This window comes from Trachinotus anak, unplaced genomic scaffold (genome assembly GCF_046630095.1).
Source record: "Trachinotus anak isolate AG129_WGS33_773 ecotype Australia unplaced genomic scaffold, CSIRO_AGI_Tana_v1 ptg000005l, whole genome shotgun sequence".
NCBI classification, from domain to species: Eukaryota; Metazoa; Chordata; class Actinopteri; order Carangiformes; family Carangidae; genus Trachinotus; species Trachinotus anak.
The window spans coordinates 15,883,899-15,901,927 of record NW_027273856.1 but is presented as its reverse complement, the minus strand read 5'-3'; the positions used below and the strand labels follow the sequence as shown (position 1 = coordinate 15,901,927).

The following is an 18,029-nucleotide window of genomic DNA, read 5'->3' as shown; positions in this document are numbered from 1 at the left end:
ACTGCTGGCTGGACATACAAGGTGCCTGTGTCTACATGTGGAGATTCTAACTGCCTCTGAAACGCACTGTAAAACAGTCTTGGTCAAAAAATATGGCCACTTGTTAAATGATGGTGGAGCAGTCGCTCCTGACCTCATTAATCATTGGCACCTGTCACAGCTGATTTGCCGCCATGCTGACGTAGCATTTATGGAAATATACAGCCCTCCAAGCTGAAGGGGGATTTCTCTGTGCATCCATCCTCAGTCTTCTTTCCATGTCTTCCACCAGTCCTGTACATGTTTCCTCCACCCCTTTAGCTGCTCTGCTCTCTCACCTGTAATCCTCTCTCCATCTGTTCTCCTGATGCTCTCTCTCTCCAACCCTTCCTTTAGTTCCAACTTTAGCTCTCCCCTCTGGAAGCTTTAATTCCCTGAAATATAACTTCTTCTGTTTACCCTTAAGCTAAAACACTGCCAAGCTCTGCCATCGGCCATGAGCCAAGCAGGGAATGCCTCCTTTAAAACCTCCTGCTCTGCTGCACTGTGTTGTTGTTGCACTGAAGCTACGGGATGTTCAAAAATATCCACCGTTCACCGGTAGGGCAAGAAGCAAATGCTGGTTGTTTGTTGGTTCGAAGTTTGCTCATTTGGGAATAAGTCCGGTGATATTTTATATATTTCTTGTCAAAAAAATCCCATGAAAAGACCAAATCCAGCAATGAATAACAAGTATTGTCTGTGTGTCCACAGCTGTTTAAAACACAGAAATGAGCGTGCTCTGTGCTGCCATAAACATTCACCAGCAAACCAAGTGTTTATTATTCTGCTGAAAATAGTCCCCAGCAAATGCACTATTTACTCCAGTTGAACAGCATGAGCTGAGAAATGACACTCTGCACGATAACAAAAATAAAGAACAATGCCAGCCTTTACACTTCAGTCAAATACAACAATGTCATTTCATGGACATTTATTTGTGTTGAAAATTATTTGTATGGTTTTGGACACAGCCAGGCTCGCTGTTTCCCCTGATTCTTGTCTTCAAGCTAGAACACTAGTTATGAGTGGTATCACACCTTTAGGTGCAGAAGAAGGAGAAGCAGATTTTTCCAAAGCTAGTCAGAGAATAGTTTCAGATATTTTTTATTGGATATCTGAATGTAACATTCGTGGTGAAGCCTGTTCTGTCGAATAAGGAACAAACATTTCTCAGCCTTCCCTTCCTTTTCAATTCCTCCATCTCAGTTTTCTTTTTTTACACTCACATCATGGTCCCAGAGGCCTCTCCAGCCTAGCCCTTCCACCTCTGCTGGCAATCCTCCCCACCTTCCTAACACCCCCATCTTCCACATGCAGGAAGTTGCTAATTAATTGACTGGGGGGTTCCTGAGGAGGATTTTCCTCCTCTGTGATGGTGAATAATGCAACAGCATTAATGGAAAAGAGGGATGAGATTTTTTTTTTTTTGTCTTTGCCTGTCCTTCCTCCCTACACCTGTCTTGCTATCATCTTATCTCTCACACTTGTCCTTCCCCTTCTCTTGTGCCATCCCTTTGTCCCAGCGTCATTAAACAGCCCTCCGCCTCTTCCCCTCCTCCGTCACACTAGTGGAGGTGACTCACTGTGGCCGGTGTTGATCATGGAGCTGAAACAATCTGTCAGGGTGAAGGTCATTTTATTGTCTCGGGGGGGAGCCAAGGTAGGGATGTGGAGGAGCAGGAGGAGGAGTATTAGGAGGAGGAGGAGGAAGAGCACTGAGCGATTGCAGAGTGGATAACCTTTGCTGGGCTCATAGCACCATAAATCCATGGCTAAGTCAGGAGGAAGACACTTAATAAAGAATAGATTGTCTCTCATATAGAGGGGTTTCCTGATGAAGATATTCATGAAAAATACACAAAAGAAAAATTCAGTGTGAGGATGTTCTTGACAAAAAGCTGTTTATGCATTTTTTATTTTTATTTTTTTACCAGCTTTGCATATTTGCAAAAATCAAATTTTACCCACTGGTCTCTCCTCCTAGTGTCCTCCTTCCTACTCATCAAGGTCTAAGATAGCTCCACATTAGGAGGGAGCCTGTCTCCAAAATTATTAAAGGTGCCATATTTTCTTTTCCGGTGTTTTATTTGAAGTGTTGATATCCATAAGAAGATATGTTTGTTGTTCTCTGAGACTCTGAGTCTCTCTTCTGATTGGCTCACTGTTTTCTAAGTGATCTAATAAAAACATAGCAGATTTCAGGTAAACACTCAGAGAAACTAAATCCTATAAAATTGGATGATGGGTCCAGGTGGGTGGGACTGTTTTGTTGTGACATCACAAAGTTCCAGAAGTCCTGACGGCTGGTTTTAAGGCTCAGTTTCTGAATACAGGCTGTGTGCATTTCTCTGTGGAGGCTTTCATACTTTCACAGTATTAATATAGAACCTAGACCTGCTTTATAATCAGAAACACATGGACATCTACCTTAATACAACATGGGACGTTTAACGCAAACTAAACTAAACTAGGAATTATTGCCCCAGATCAAACTACTGTATATTACTTTAAACCTCTGCTCCCAGGCCACCTGAAATGATATGAGCTGTGTATGGAGGCTCTGGCTGTCAAAATCATTAGGACATCAGTTACATTCCCCAAATACTAAAACGAATCCATATCCATCCTGTTGCTAACTTATCCCACCAACTGTAGTAAACCAGACCTATGCTTTGTTCAGCTGACTTCACTTATTGCCAGGTCAAACTAGAATTTCAAGAGTCACAATTTCACATCAAAATCATTAAATCCATGCGATTCTTTTTTTGTGCTGAGTTAAACTCTTTGGCATGAAGATTTCAACCATGAAGATTTCAACCAATAAAAACTGCCTCTGCAGTCCTGACCTTTAGAGGAACAGATAATTGGAGAGTCCAAAAGCAAGGACGCTATCGTAGCGTGTTATCTCTGTTTTGCCACACACTTTTATTCAACCTCTTCTATCAGAGCATCAACTGTTCCACAAAAAGAGCGATGGTTTGCAGGCTGTTGTGAGGCAAGAGTCGATGGTGCAAATACACATTTTGTATAAACCATGTGTTCTTATTATCCTGTTAGCAATAAGCTAATTTCCCTTTTTTTCCACTTCACTGAATAAAATGATGAGAAATTGTAACTGCGCCACAACCCTTCGTCACCAGTACAAGTCACAGTCTTCGAGGTCCAAATATTTTTGCACGGATTTGTAGATGGAATTTTGCTTGGACACTTCCTGGTGTGGCCTTTACTTGTGAGGTTTTCTGATGTCCAGCCAGTTGGAGAGAGGAGGTGGGTTGATCCCTCAGGCAGCAGAGGAGGACAGAAGCTGCTTGGCTGCACTGAGTGGAAGGACGATGACAGGTTCAGTTTCTCTTCTCCCGTCCATGTTGTTTCTTGGCCCTTCTGCAATTTACCACAACACACAAAGTAACAAGTACAAGTAAGTTGCTCAGTGAAATCCAGCCCAACTGCACCAGCAATTATGGTCATTTATTTTAGGTGTTGTTTGGTTTGTATGATGCCACATCATCCTTTAGATTTAGAGTTAGTATTAGACTTCATGCTTTACAGTTATGTAGTTTTGAGTGATTTAATGTCCTCCTAATAATATCATATGATCTGAACTATACTGCAGTCAGAGTTACTGACACCATGAAATCACCCATCTATAGTGGTCATAGTTATATATCAATATGATCATACTGATCCATTTAACCAAAAAGAAGAAACTCTGGTGTCGGCAGGCATGAAAGTTTCAGCATGAGTGTATCATTATTGGTTAAAAGTGTCATGTTATGGTTGTACTCAACACCGGAATAAATATGACTGGGCAGCTGCTAGTTGCACAGCTGATGAGTGAACTGGAGATTGCGAAGCATGAATAAAAGAGCCGATGCCAAACAGCGAATACAAGCACGACTTCAGAGGTGAACCTGAAAGTGATGCTGAGAGCGGGAACACAGGTGTGAAAACTGCAGGGAGGGGCGCAACAAGCACAGGAGCACATTTGACAGTTATATATCGCGGACTTCATTCCATCAGCTGACATTTAGGCAGTAGTGTGGCTCCTTAATTAAAGGTGCTCCTGCCTCTTTGTGTTTATTCTTGTTTGCTGCCTTCAAACAGAAATACATTTGACTATTGCTGCTGAGATGAAAGCTCGAACCAGGCATGCTCTTTAATGTATGGTTAACATATTTTCCATATTTAATGCAACTAGAACATAAGCAAACTGGAACATTAAAAATGGGTCAGAAGAGATTTTTACCTAATTATTTTATGCTGGAAAAGAATTTTGGTATGTTGTGCTGTGTGTGTGTGTGTGTGTGTGTGTGTGTGTGTGTGTATGTGTAGGGGGGGCGGGGGGGATGCAATCGTGGCAATATATATTTGTTTGTGCCACTGTTCTCATTGTAATAGTTGTATGAACACATATTTGAGTGTGTGTGTGTCCGGTGTACGAGCACACAGCTGAATGCATGAATGTGCACACAGTGGGTGACTGAGTAAATGGGTGTGTGAGTGTGAATGTGTGTGGGTGTCCGAATGCATCTGCGCCTGTTTGTATTTCCACATTGCTCCAATTCATCATACTGTCAAAGCCACTGTGTGTGTGTGTGCACGTTGGAAGGCGCTGACCTGGTGGCTGCTCTGGATGAAATCATTAAACTCATCAACAGTGCAGATTCCATCTCCTCTTTAGCTCCAGAGGGAGAAATAAGAAACGTCACACACACCACACACACACTCACATATCCAGGCTGTGTGTGCAGGCTGGTGTACAGATGTTTGTGTGAGTGTGTGTCTGTGTATGTGTGTGCACAGGAGCATGACAGACACCAACTTGATGAATAAAAAAAATAAAAAATACACACTGCTACAGTGACACACACACACACACGCACACACACACACACACCAAACGGAAGAAGAGGACAGAGAGGAGTTGGGATGTGATTTGCATTCATAAATTGAAATTGTTTGTCACACACTCGGCTTCACTCGGTTTCTCTTGTTCCTGACACACAGAGGGGGTGAGCCCCTCCATGCATACATTCAGAAAATAAGACTGTAAAAATATATTATGTATTGCTATTGAAAAAAAAATGTTTAAAAAAAAAAAAAACATCAGACGTAAAACACCTAAACTGACGTAATGAGGCTTTCAGCGATAACTGTCTCATAGAAATAATGTCTATATACAACTGAACTGCAACAGTAAATACACTGAAATGTAGCAACCAGACGTTTTCTATAAACGTAATCAGAATACGCTGTCGGCAAGACGTAAAAATGTTGATAGACATCTATTTTTTGATCTTGCAACCTTATTAAACTGCTCTGTTTGGACTCTCACCATACTTAAAGGTTGTAGGTAAAAGTCAGGGAAAGATCCTGGTCTGGTTTAATATAAAAAAAATTATAAAAATAAATGATTTAAAACACAACCTGTTTATTTAAATTTAACAAATCCACAACCTTCCCCTGACCTGAACCAAATCTAACCATAGACAGGACTCAGGATTCAAACCCTGGTCTGTGGAGGGACAATTTAGTTCACCTCAATCATCTCCAGGCGACTCCGCTGCTGTTAATAAACGTAGATTCGTAGATGCGACCTGATGGCCGAGTGGTTGGGGCGGATGCCACGTAGGCACAGATGCTTTGGGCAGGCGGGTCCCCGGTTTGAATCCTGACTGGCCGGACTCTTTGCTGTGTGTCATTCCCCTTCTCTGTCACTCTCCAAGGTCCTATCTGCAGGGTGAAGGCCAAAAAAAGAAAGGTAGCTCCATTCATTCAAAAAGTATGTTGCCTCTGAACAAAAACCAGCCAGTGATTGTGTTTCAGACAAAACATATTAGTTGTTGCCGTTTAGTTGTTCAGAAAGATACATTGAGGCATTATGGGATGTTAAAGGAGCTATCATTAGAACAACAGGATAAAAACGTCCTCCTCCGCTTGATTATATACATTATGTTGTGATTGCAGGAAAAACAAAATTATAAATAGATGTTTCCTTAACGTGCAGACAAAAGCCCAACAAACCGAAACCGTAGCTTTAAATACTCAGTGGTCCAAACCACCTAGATAATATCGAGGGTCAGACAAAAGACATAATTAAGCTGTCAAGCTGCATTATGTTTCCTGTTCAGGTAAGGACTAATCTTACCAGGGCTGTCAGGAAAACAAATGTGGAAAATATATAGTAAGAGCCCATTGTTTCCTCCCTCAGATTTAATTCAGTAAAGTCCAGATTGCCAACAACTGGCTCAGGGTGATCACGTGCACACACCAAGAGTACCATCCTTAACAGGACCTCAGGGGAAAACAATGATTAGAAATCAAAGCAACAAAGAAACAGATGAACGAAAACAAATTAAAGAAATGAATCAGCTGAACTGGATCCAAAATTTACCAGATACATAAAGACGTCATGCACAGGGCTGTTCGTCCCTTCACAATCACATACTACAGTTTTTAAAGGAGCTCAAACACTGCTGGTGTGATCTGGATTCAAGGCAGGGTTGGGTTAGCTTTACTTTAAACCAATTAAGCTTAACTTAGGTCAATCAGGAAGGACGTCTTAATGACAACTCTGTAAGGATTTTTTTTTTTAACCCTTTTCTACTTCCAGCTCAATTGGCTGACGCTTTTCACTTCAGCCAATCAGAACACCTGTAGGATTATTGTTTTGATTTGTCACCCCTGACTGCAGGACAATATTGTTTTCCCTCACCTCTCAAAATGCAAATGCATTTTCTGATCTCTGTGCTGAAGGTTTAGTTACTTATATGCAGCTAAAGCCTACTGGTTAAGGAAACAGTAAGAGTTAGGTTATTATTCATGGTTAAGAATAGTTTATTAAAATCAGTCTAACACTGTCATTATGGTTTAGGACAGTTTTCTGGTTTTCATTCTTATCTTCAGATCAGGGACTCAGTTACTTGGGTTAACATCAGGTATTTGTGATCTACACGCTGGTTAGACGGAAAACCAACAATATGAATCACATATCCATAAGCTACAATAACCCTGATGCAGACTTGTGTCCGCCAATCACAACACAAACAGCAGTTTGGTTCAGAGATTATCAGACTCCTCAGACAAATACTGTAGGTGTAAATCTGAAGTCTCAGTATCAGGAGGTGGGTGAACAGTTTGGACAAATTACTTCAGCCTCAGGCATATACGCAACATTTCTGCTGGCACTGAAGTTTTTATGGCCAGTTGAGTTTGACCAGAGTAAATAAACATCCACTTAGACAGAAAACTGTTCGAGAATTGTTTGAAACACATTTTAATATACATTTTAACATAAATTCTTTTTTTTAAATTTTTTAAATTGAGGTTCAAGCAGTCCACATATTATCCTTTACATATAATTTCTGCAGAACCATATTTTTTTTGGATATACAACAAAACAAGGTAATACAGCTTACATATAAACAAACAAACATATACACACCACCAGATTGACATCCAAATTCTAAGCTCAGAGTCATCCATTTTACATCACCTATTGAGGGACATTGAAGCTCAGTCTGGAGGGGTCCATAACATCTAAGACTGGTTGCCATATCCTTGTAAAAGCTCCCATGTTGTCATGAAGGGTATAAGTCAGTTTTTCCAGAGGAACTATGCTTATTACCTCCTTGTACCAATCATCCAGTGTAGGAATGTCCTTATGAATCCAGAAATTGAGAATAGTCTTTCTTGCCATATACAAAAGTATTCCGATGAGTTTTGCATTGTGATTGTTCCTTGTGCTCGGCACCTTGGCTGCTAAAACACACTGAAGAGGTGATAAGTCCAGGTTATGCCCAATTAAAGTGTCCAGGTCTTTCTTCACCTCATTCCAAAACACTTGTATCTTCGAGCATTTCCAAAACATGTGTGCATAAGTACCAATTTCTCTATCACATTTATTACAGTTAGAGGAACTGAGACCAAGCCTGCCTCTCAACAACGGTGTATAATGGAGCCTGTGTAATATTTTAAATTGTCTCTCTCTGTCATTATTACAGCCCAGGATGGTTAATGTTTTTTTTATGATTGTTGTCCAAGTATCCTTATCTATCTGGCATTCCAAATAGATTTGCCACTGCCTTCGTATATGTTCGGTGGAATAGTTTGAGCTTACATCAAGGGCTTCATACATACAAGAAATAAATCTTTTTGGCAGAGGTTTAACATAAATTCTATTAAAAAGTTTGTTTTATTAATGTGTTCTTCACACTTTCACAGCTTTATACTTTTCTCAAACGGGCTTTTTCTAACTCTTGCCAATAGAGTTGCATTCAGATGATTGAATTTAAGCTGAAATGAAAGCTTAGTCTATTCTTAGCGTTCAGGACTTTCTAATTGAAAACTATAAAGAAAGAAAGAATAAGACAAACAACGCTAGACCATTGCATTGACTTTAACAACTCAGTTATAGTTATAGAGTCTAGGAAACAGTTTGGTGTGTGGACTGAGCTGGGTGTCCTCAGAGCTGTGCTGCACAGGAGCTGTCACACTCTTCTGCTTCAGTGGTGGAGGAGAAGGGAGACCGAGTGCTGAGCCACTGTGTGCTGTCAAAAATGGCTTATTGTGACTGTTTTTGAATTTCTCTGTAACCTGCTTTCAACATTTTATATGAAACTTAATACATTTGTATTAGATTCCATGTTTCTTTTATAATTTGATGAATACTGTCTCCTCTTTCCTTGCACTGCCTACTTGTTAAGTACTTCAGCCATGTTGGCATCATTCTCAACATTACTTTAAGTTTAGTGCTAAACAGCAAACATTAGCATGGTACATTGCTAATTAAAGATGTTGAATATGTAAACATTCAAAACATTAGCATGTTAGCATTGCCACTGTGAGCATGTTAGCGTAGCAAAATGAAACTTCAGGCTAAACATATGCCTCTGTCCTCGGCCCAAGTCTGGCCCTCATACTGGGCACGTTCCAGCTGTTATCCTCCATTATTCTGAGTGTGTGCCAGAACTGGACCAGATCTAACAATGGTCCTGTATATGGGCCTGTCTGGGGCCATGGAGCTGGGTGTCTGATAGAAGACAGCAAGCATGTGGCCAGACTATGGGCCAGATTTCTTTTGTTGAAGCACTGCTGTGCCTAAGTACAGCCTCACAGAGCTGCTAGCATGATCTGTGGGCTAGTCTTGGTATGTGCACCATTGGTGGGGTGTTTATCTGGCTCACCACCAAAATGACAGAGAGCTTATGAGCATATTAACATTTTTTTTTGCCTATAACTGTATAAATTGCAAATGTAATGTTGCAGCAATCTTCATTATCCCAAGACAGAAAACTGCGTGTTAGCTCAGTGAGCAGAATAAGCAGTTAGCTCAAACCATCTGGTCACAGCTCTGGATGTTACGAAGGCTGCAGGTGAGTTTACACTGAAAGTGCAGGGATAAATGCCAGGTTTTTTAGGTAAGACAGCTCACACTGTTACTGTGTGTTTATGAATATTGCAAAGGCTTCATATCTGACATCTTTTGAGTTTCAGCGTGCCACTTGGTTGACAGCTGGAGCAGACCGATGGCTTTGGATGGGAAATGTGTCATTGTTATGCTTTTTCAGAGGATGAGTCTCTTTTCTCTTTGTTGTGACATCACAAAGTCCCAGAAGTCCTGACGGCTGGTTTTAAGGCTCAGTTTCTGAATACAGGCTGTGTGCATTTCTCTGTGGACTGAGGCTTTGATACTTTCACTGTATTAATATAGAACCTAGACCTCCTATAATCAAAAACACATGGGGATATCACTTTTTATGATATGGGACCTTCATAAAATACATTCTAGTCATGCAGAAAACCCAACATCTGGTAAACATCACAATGTCAATTAGTCAATGTTGCGCTTTGATGTCGACCAGTTGTCATTTCCAACCAAAAATTTAACATCTGTCCAAAGTCATCAGAGTCCAACGTCTTTCTGACATTACGTTGATGTCTGGTGGCTGCTGAGATGGCATGAGCTTGATAATGCACAGTTGAGGAGTGCTATGATGTGGCTAAAATATACTGTATATAATATTAACATCAAATTTTTTGTACCATTTTTTCTCAAAGTAGAGCATGTTAAGCTGGTTATAATAAACAGATAACTTTTGAAAATTTTTAAAAATCTAGTATGTATTTATTATGATGCAGCTGTAAAAGGTTTGTTGAGCATCTTTTCATAATCAACACATCACATCTCTTTGCATCTGACACCAGCTGTGAAATCAATGACATTCCCAAACGAGCGCTACTTGTATGTCAGCAATCGTTTTATTAGAGCTTTTCAAAAGCCATAGATGTGGGACAAATGTCTGTCTGCTCTCCTGCTCCGTCCCAGTTTTTCTGAGTTTTTGTTTCTGTTTTCCACCTCTTTCCTGCTCCGTCTGCGCCTTGATTGCGAAGCTGCACAGAGCACAGATGGTGAAATTGTCAGGAACTTTTCTGTGGAGTGGAGATGAAATTTGACCAAATTGAGGGAAGGCTGCTTTGATGAAAAGCCTGGATGGGGAACTAATCATGTCTAATTTCACTAATGAGTCTCTTCACCAGCTACGCTAAGTAGGGCATATAGCGCCTAGGAATACATGAAGGAAAGAAACTGTGGTGGAAATTCTAGGTAGAACAAAAATGACTTTCCATGGTAATTCAGAAATGAGGCCACTGAATCTTTTATTTCAATTATCATTTTGAGCTATTTAAATCAATTTTTCACATCTGCTGCCATGTGCTAACTAATCCTTAAAGGTCCCATATTTTACAGTTTTCTGGGGTTTTATTTGAAGTTTTGATATCCACAGGAAGACATATTTATATATACGTCTCCTCTCAGGCTTCTCTCTGGAACTCTAGCAACAACAGGTCAGTCAGGTCAATTCGGAGGCTCTGAGCCTCTCTTCTGATTGGCTGACTGTTTTCTAAGTGATCCAATAAAAATATCGCAGATTTCAAATAAACACTCAGAGAAACCAAATCCTGCAAGGTTGGATGGTGGGCCCAGGTGGGCGGGGCTTGGAGCATGGCTGAGAGCGGCGACAGCTTTGTTGTGACATCACAAAGTTACAGAAGTCCTGACGGCTGGTTTTAAGGCTCAGTTTCTGAATACAGGCTGTGTGCATTTCTCTGTGGACTGAGGCTTTGATACTTTCACAGTATTAATATAGAACCTAGACCTGCTTTATAATCAAAAAACACATGGAAATCTACCATTAATATTAGTAATCAAGAGTCTTTTAAATTCGTATTTTTTTCCCTGTGGACAACATCTTCCTGTATGTTAGATTTAACAGAATTACATACGTTAAACTGCTTGCTCAAAATATTTCATGCAAAAAAAAAATCTGTTTTATCTGATAACTATGGGCAAACACAGACTAGTCTTTAATTAAACCTGCTCCCATTTCCTCCTCATGACTGAGAGTGAGGTAAGAGCTCTGTGCAAAGACAGAAGCTGGATGAGAATCAATATGGTGCTGCTCCGACACGGGGGTCTCTGTGTGGACAGAGGCAGCTTCAGCAGCCGACAGTGAGCAGCACCAAACTGGAACAGAGGGACTGTGTGTATGACTGTTTGTGTGGTAACAGACAGAGAGACGGAGACTAATACAAGGAGAGTGGTGAAATAAAGACAAGACAAGTGATGATAAAAATGGAAGAAACGTGAGAAAGAGCAACAGAGGAGGGATCCCTCTGCCAGGACAGACAGACATGCACTGGATGTCATAAACATGTACTGTACAGTATGAAGAACCTGATACAGGGGGACGTCAATGACAGATAGGACCTGAGCCAGAAAGATGACAGACTCACAGGAGGCAAACTCAAGGACACCATCAACAAAACAGAAACAGAAACAAACTCACAGACAGAGCGAGAGAGAGAGAGGAGGCTGGGACGATCCAGAGCCAGAACATCTGGAACGAACCACTGACAGCCAGAGGAGAGAGAGTGAGAGAGAGAGAAGTGTCAGGCAGGGTGGTCCAGGACTGAGGGCCTGAGTGAAAAGAGAGGACAGGAGGATCTGGATCAGTCTGCTTATTATTTTTTCAATCAGTTCATTTGAAAAAAATCTAGAAAACGTACTTGTTTTGTCCAGCAAGTAATCCCAACTTTATAATCACTAAAATCAAAAGGCTGGCGCGGTCCCAACCGCGCCAGCCTTTTGCTGCATGTCATCCTCTCTCTCCCTATCTTTCCTGTCTCTCTCTCTCACTGTACCTATAAATAAAGGCATAAAAAGCCAGAAGAAATTATTTAAAATACTACTACTACTACTATTACTACTACTAATAATAATAGTACAAGCTCATATACACTATACATACACTTCAATTACATCACTGCATTTCAGTCTTTGTTTCAGTCTTATGTTCTTATTTGAATCACCAAGCATTTAGCCAATTTACTTGGTTATATTTATTTATTTTGTAAGTGCTTCACAAACAAAACCATTAACAAGCCACTCATTTATTAAAAAATGCACCACAAAAGCTTATTGTTCTTCCATCTTAACAAACAAATCACTGGAACTTAGCTCTTCATTAGCTCTTCCTGCCTCTGTCTGTGTGTTCAGGAAGTTACCAAACAAGCTAGCTGTGTTTTCTGTGTAACCTCCATTTCTTTTATGTAACATACAGTGTCACTGTTTAACACCAAACCTGTCCTACAATAGGAGAACACAGCTTGGGAAGGGAGATGCAAGGGTGTCATTGAGCATCTGTGATATGGGTTTTCCCTCTGCCTGGAGAGAAAAACTGAGTAGAGAGGGAGAGGAACGAAAGAAAGAGAGAGACAACGGCAGAGTGAAAAGACCTGCAGCAGGGAGGAAAATCAGCAATAACCAGGATTATCACAGCGGCAGTCTGCTGATCACAACTTGTTCTTCAACACAGCATACACACGTACATCCATACACACACACACAACACGTACACACACTCACACACTCTGGGAATGAGAGTAATGACCAGCCTCAGCATCCTGAGTGAGATCCAGATGGTTGAGGGTAGTGTCCAGGTCAGAGGTCGTTCAGAGGTCCCAACACCTGCACTGCTGCTCCTGGACACCAGTGATAAGATGACTGACACACACACACACACACACACACACATATTGCAGACACACACAGAATAAGAGATTTTCAAGTAAGCACATACAGAGTATTTTATCGAGGATGTGCAGTTCACAGCTTCTGCCGTACTGGCAGGAGGGAAACGCTGCTCTCAACTCTGCTGCACATTGTGCACACTGCAGAGGAAGCTGGTTTCAACCACGATAGTACTGTCCAAACATTTTAGGCACTAAAAGTAAAGTGAGGATGCTTTGAAATAATAGTTTTAACATTTAAACTAATAAAAAGTGCAGTAAACAGAAAAAAAAATCAAATCAATATTAGATGTGACCACAGTTTTTGAAGGTAGGTTGGTAGGTAGGTAGATAGATTGTTCCAAGCATCTTGGAGAACTCTTCATAATATCTCTGATCTGAAATAGTGACACATGCATAATATGTGTGAGACAAATATTACTCAAATGAATACTTAGAACAGAAGTTCAGTGTTTCTGTCACATTATGCTGTTTTTCACTGTTTGACTGCTGAGCTTATAATAATGTTTTCTTGTTGTGCTGTGGTTGAAGCACCCATCTGGAACTCCTAGGATTCACATAATGAATAGAAATGTGCCTTAATTTGCTTTTATTTTATGATTTTCTTAAAATTTGGTTAAAATTTGTGCTACATTTGGACAGAAACAGAACTATTGTTTAAATGATTTCTTTTTCACCTGCTGAGAAATACACTGATTAGCTTTTTTTTTTTAATTTTTTTTTTTTACAAAGAGTCTGTATGCTTATATGAAGGTACCACAAAGAGTCAGTTAGCTTAGTTTAGCCCAAAGGCTGAAGGAAACATCTAGCCTGCCTCTGACCACAGGTATCAGGTAAACATACCTTAGCTTAGTTAACATTATTATTCCAATTGAGCATATTAGCATGCTGGAGTTAGCTTTCAGCTGAAAAGCACTGCTGGGCCTGCAGCCTCTGATACTTTCTTTATAAACAGAGTTTGCGCTTTGTATTTTAAAACATAAAGCTCATTTGAACAAACCTGAAACACTGAACCGTTCCCCTCCTCTGAATATTGTAATCGCTCAATCTGCAAGTGCTTCATTTATTTATCATTTGTCTGCTGAGCAGAGAGGTTGATATGATTAACTCGGTTAATGTGTTTACTGTTTAAGATTTGTGTTTAAAGAGTGAAAGAAAGTGGCTCTGTCAGATACACCGCCTTGACAGAGAAGATGATTTATTACTTCATTCAATTAAAGTTACTCAAATAGCATCGTATTGGTGTGTAGAAGTGTTGAGGCATTAAACATAACAACATTTAGATCCATTGCTGTCACTTAAGTGTAAGTGAACATCTGTTGAATTTAGTAAAACTGAGGACGTCAAACGCAGAACACTGAGTTTAAATGATGCTGTGTAGTTTCTAATCACCTTGTGATGACCAGGAGGGACCGGTTCTTAAAGGAGGGGTAATTGGGAGGGGCAACCATGTGATGAAATTGTCGCTGGTGCTGGTGGACAAGCTGTCAATGTGTCAGCAGCAATTTGACTGTGTGTGACAAGAAGTCCCATCTGTGGTAATTGATTATGACACCATAGCTGGAGAAAATATCCAAAAACTGCAGCTTTCATGGCAGGGGGCTGTTTGGCTATTTTCAAACAGCTGCACACTCAACAACATATGATGCCAACATAGAGGCTCGTTCACACAGAGCTGGCTGAACTGTGGGAGGAAAAGTCAATTAATTTATTCTAACAGTTATTCAGAGAAAAATCTCAACATCTTTTTTGATGGCTTTGTCCAAAATCTGCCACAGAAATTAGAGTTTCCTGGTTAAACATCTGGTTAACTACTCTGAACAGAATAAACTATAATGACATTTCATCCAGTGACAAATGTCCTTGTCATTCACATCAGCCTCAACTGCACTTAATGCTATTTATCACCAGCATGTTAGCATTGTCAGTAAGAGCAAGCTAGCATGCTGACATATCAGCATTGAGATTAGTTGTTCCCAAGCTGTGGGCCAGAGCCCACTGGTGGGCCACAAAAGATAAATTGTTTACATATATATATATATATATATATATATATATAGCCAATATATATATATGTGTGTGTGTGTGTGTGTGTGTGTGTGTATGTATGTGTATATGTGTAGATATGTCTATGTGTGTGTGTATGTATATGATGTATATGTATATGTATATGTATATGTATATATGTGTGTATGTGTATGTGTATATATGTATGTATATATGGTATCAAAGAGAGGAAAGATGGTCAGAACCGAGGGGGTGGAACTACCAGAGGGCAACATTGCAGATTCAGGACAGCTACAAATACCTTGGGGTCTCACAGGCAAATTAAAGTCATGGAGGCCACAAGGAAGTCAGCCACAGCCAAACACCAACACAGAGAAAGGCAGATCCTTAAAAGCCAGCTGAATGTGAAAAACAAGATCCGAGCCATCAACACGTAAATCATCTGACACCCTGCTGATATAATAATCTGGCCGAAGGAGGAGATAGAGGCCACCAACATCAAGACAAGGAAGCTCCTCACAATGTATGGAGGGTTTCATCCCAAGTCCAGTACCCTGAGACTGTACACTAAGCAGAACGAGGGAGGCCGAGGACTAGTGAGTGTAAGGACCACTGGCCAGGATGATGCAGATCCAGGAGTGCATCAGAAAGATGGCCCCCAAAGATGAAATGCTAAGTGAATACCTCAGGCAGCAGAAACCTGAGGATGAACCATCCCCTACACGGCATGTACCACCCACAGATAAAAGAAGTGGCTGAAAAAAAAAAAAAAACCTACCAGTGGCTGGAGAAAGCTGGACTGAAAGGCAGCACAGAAGCACTAAGCATGGCAGCTTAAGAAATAACAAGGGCTGAAAGAGGAGCTAGAAAAGATGTGGAGAGTAAAGGCAACAGTGGTGCCAGTGATAACTGGAGCACTGGGGGCTGTGACCCCCAGACTGGGAGAATGGCTCCAGCAGATTCCAGGTCCAACATCTGAAGTCTCTGTCCAGAAGAGCACAGTCCTAGGAACAGCTAATATACTGCGCAGAATCCTCAAACTCCCAGGCCTCTGGTAGAGGACCCGAGCTTGAGGAAGACACACCATATATATATATATATATATGTATATATATAGTAAACTATATAATAAACTATGATAGGCCCACCATGAGCCTGCTTTACTTTCTCAGTCTGATTGTGCACTTTAAGATTACATCAATGGCAAAAACTGCAGTATCAAACTGGAGAGCTGTTTAGCAACAGGAAGAAAAGAGAGTCAAGGGACAGATGGTGAATCGACAAGGGATCTGTCAAGAAAAAAGAAAAAACTGAGCTCCCCTGCTTTCAGTTGAATGTTCCATCATTATCATTAAAATAAAAAGTGCTCTGAGAAGGCATTATATATATATATATATATATATATATATATATATATATATATATATATATATATATATATATATATATATATATATATCGCCACTGTGCCTAAACACAGCTTCACAGAGCCGCCAGCATGACTATAGATTTCTGAGAGGTTAATAGGCAAGAAAAAAAACAATGTGAGTATATGTTTTACCACTGAAATAATGAGTCATAAAGCAGGACAACTCAAAACAGAGCGGTTTACAAATGTAATTCAGCTCGATATATATTGATTTGTTATGCAGAGAGTAAAAAAAAAAAACATGCAGTAAAAGCAGATGTACTGTAGATGAAAGTGAAGTGTATTTAGCCTGCATGAAACAAATTATGTAGCAGTTCAAAAACATGACATAGATTACAGGCTGATACAGGCTCCAAGGATCACTGTGATTTCAGTCTGCATGCCTTAAGTTCTTCTTCTGATGTTTGGTGATTGGCAAACAGCTGTTTGGTGGATAACCGCCCCCTTCTGATTCTCACGTTCACATTTGTTGGTTGCGAATGGATGGGTCCAGCTCACTGCTCACCAAAAACATGAGCACATTCAATGAACGTCCTCTTGTGCACAGCACTGCCAGTCTTGTCATGTTATTGTCTTGTTTTCAGTTTCGTTACTGGATGAAGTTCTAAACGATCGCCTCCCTCATTAAAGAGCTTTCAGCTTTCTTAGCTTTCACACTGTTGTATAAGTTTTTCCTGTATTCACAACACACAGGACAAGTATTAGAATTTCCCCTTTAAAGCTTTTGTTTCAGGTGACACTATCTGTATCGTTGCTGCCGAGTGGGTCCAGTGGAGCAGCTGGGGGTTAATTGCCTTTGACTGTACACAACAGGAAAGAGGAGCTTTCATTCACTTTGCTTCAGTGATTTCAGCAGGGATTTCAACTGGCAATCTTTCCACCACAAGTCACAACTTCTGTTTACTTTTCAGGTATCGAAACTCCCCCAGAATTCACTGTCACCATTCTGCAGTGTGTTTTCTCCCTCACAGGGCTGACAGATGCTTTCAAGGACACTGGCTGGTAGGGAATAAATCAGCAGAAATCCCCAATCTTAATGGTGCACTCCACTCAATCACGGTGAGATCAAATTGCCATAGAAAAGCCATAATCACCTACTCATCCAGAGAGAGGCTTTATGCTCAGTGATTCCCAGCTATTGAAGCTAATTATGGGCAGCTCCACTATAGACATATTTATCTTTAGGTTTTTTCCTTTTTCTTTGTGAGAAAAGCCAACCCAGTCATGCTGAGTCACATATGAAAATAAGGAAGGAGTTGGGATGGGTTAGTGTCTGCTCTGTGCACACAGGAGGACACAGACTACTATTTTTTATTTTTTTAAAGAAAGAAAACACTGGATATACAGGATAAACGCCAGGATTCAGAGTCAAAAACAGTGTCAGTTTTCCATAAATGCATCTGTGGATGTACAGATAACGGGCAGCCTCACTATCACTACTGAACACTGTCACTTTTATTTAATTTTTGGCTGGACCATA

The 18,029-nt window shown here is 40.5% G+C and overlaps 1 long non-coding RNA gene across 6 annotated transcripts in view; it reads right to left on the bottom strand.

Moving 5' to 3' along the window:
• Positions 1-592: 592 nt before the first annotated feature.
• The window catches only part of LOC139621730 (uncharacterized), a 138,542-nt gene continuing 121,105 nt past the window's right edge, over positions 593-18,029 (bottom strand). For 4 of the 6 annotated variants that reach the window (XR_011691069.1, XR_011691072.1, XR_011691070.1 and 1 more), the window contains one exon: positions 593-3,402. This is a non-coding gene — a long non-coding RNA (uncharacterized lncRNA). Of the gene's footprint in view, positions 3,403-5,567; positions 5,755-12,446; positions 13,088-18,029 lie in introns of those variants that run through there. The other 2 variants (XR_011691068.1, XR_011691071.1) reach the window with 2 other exon arrangements.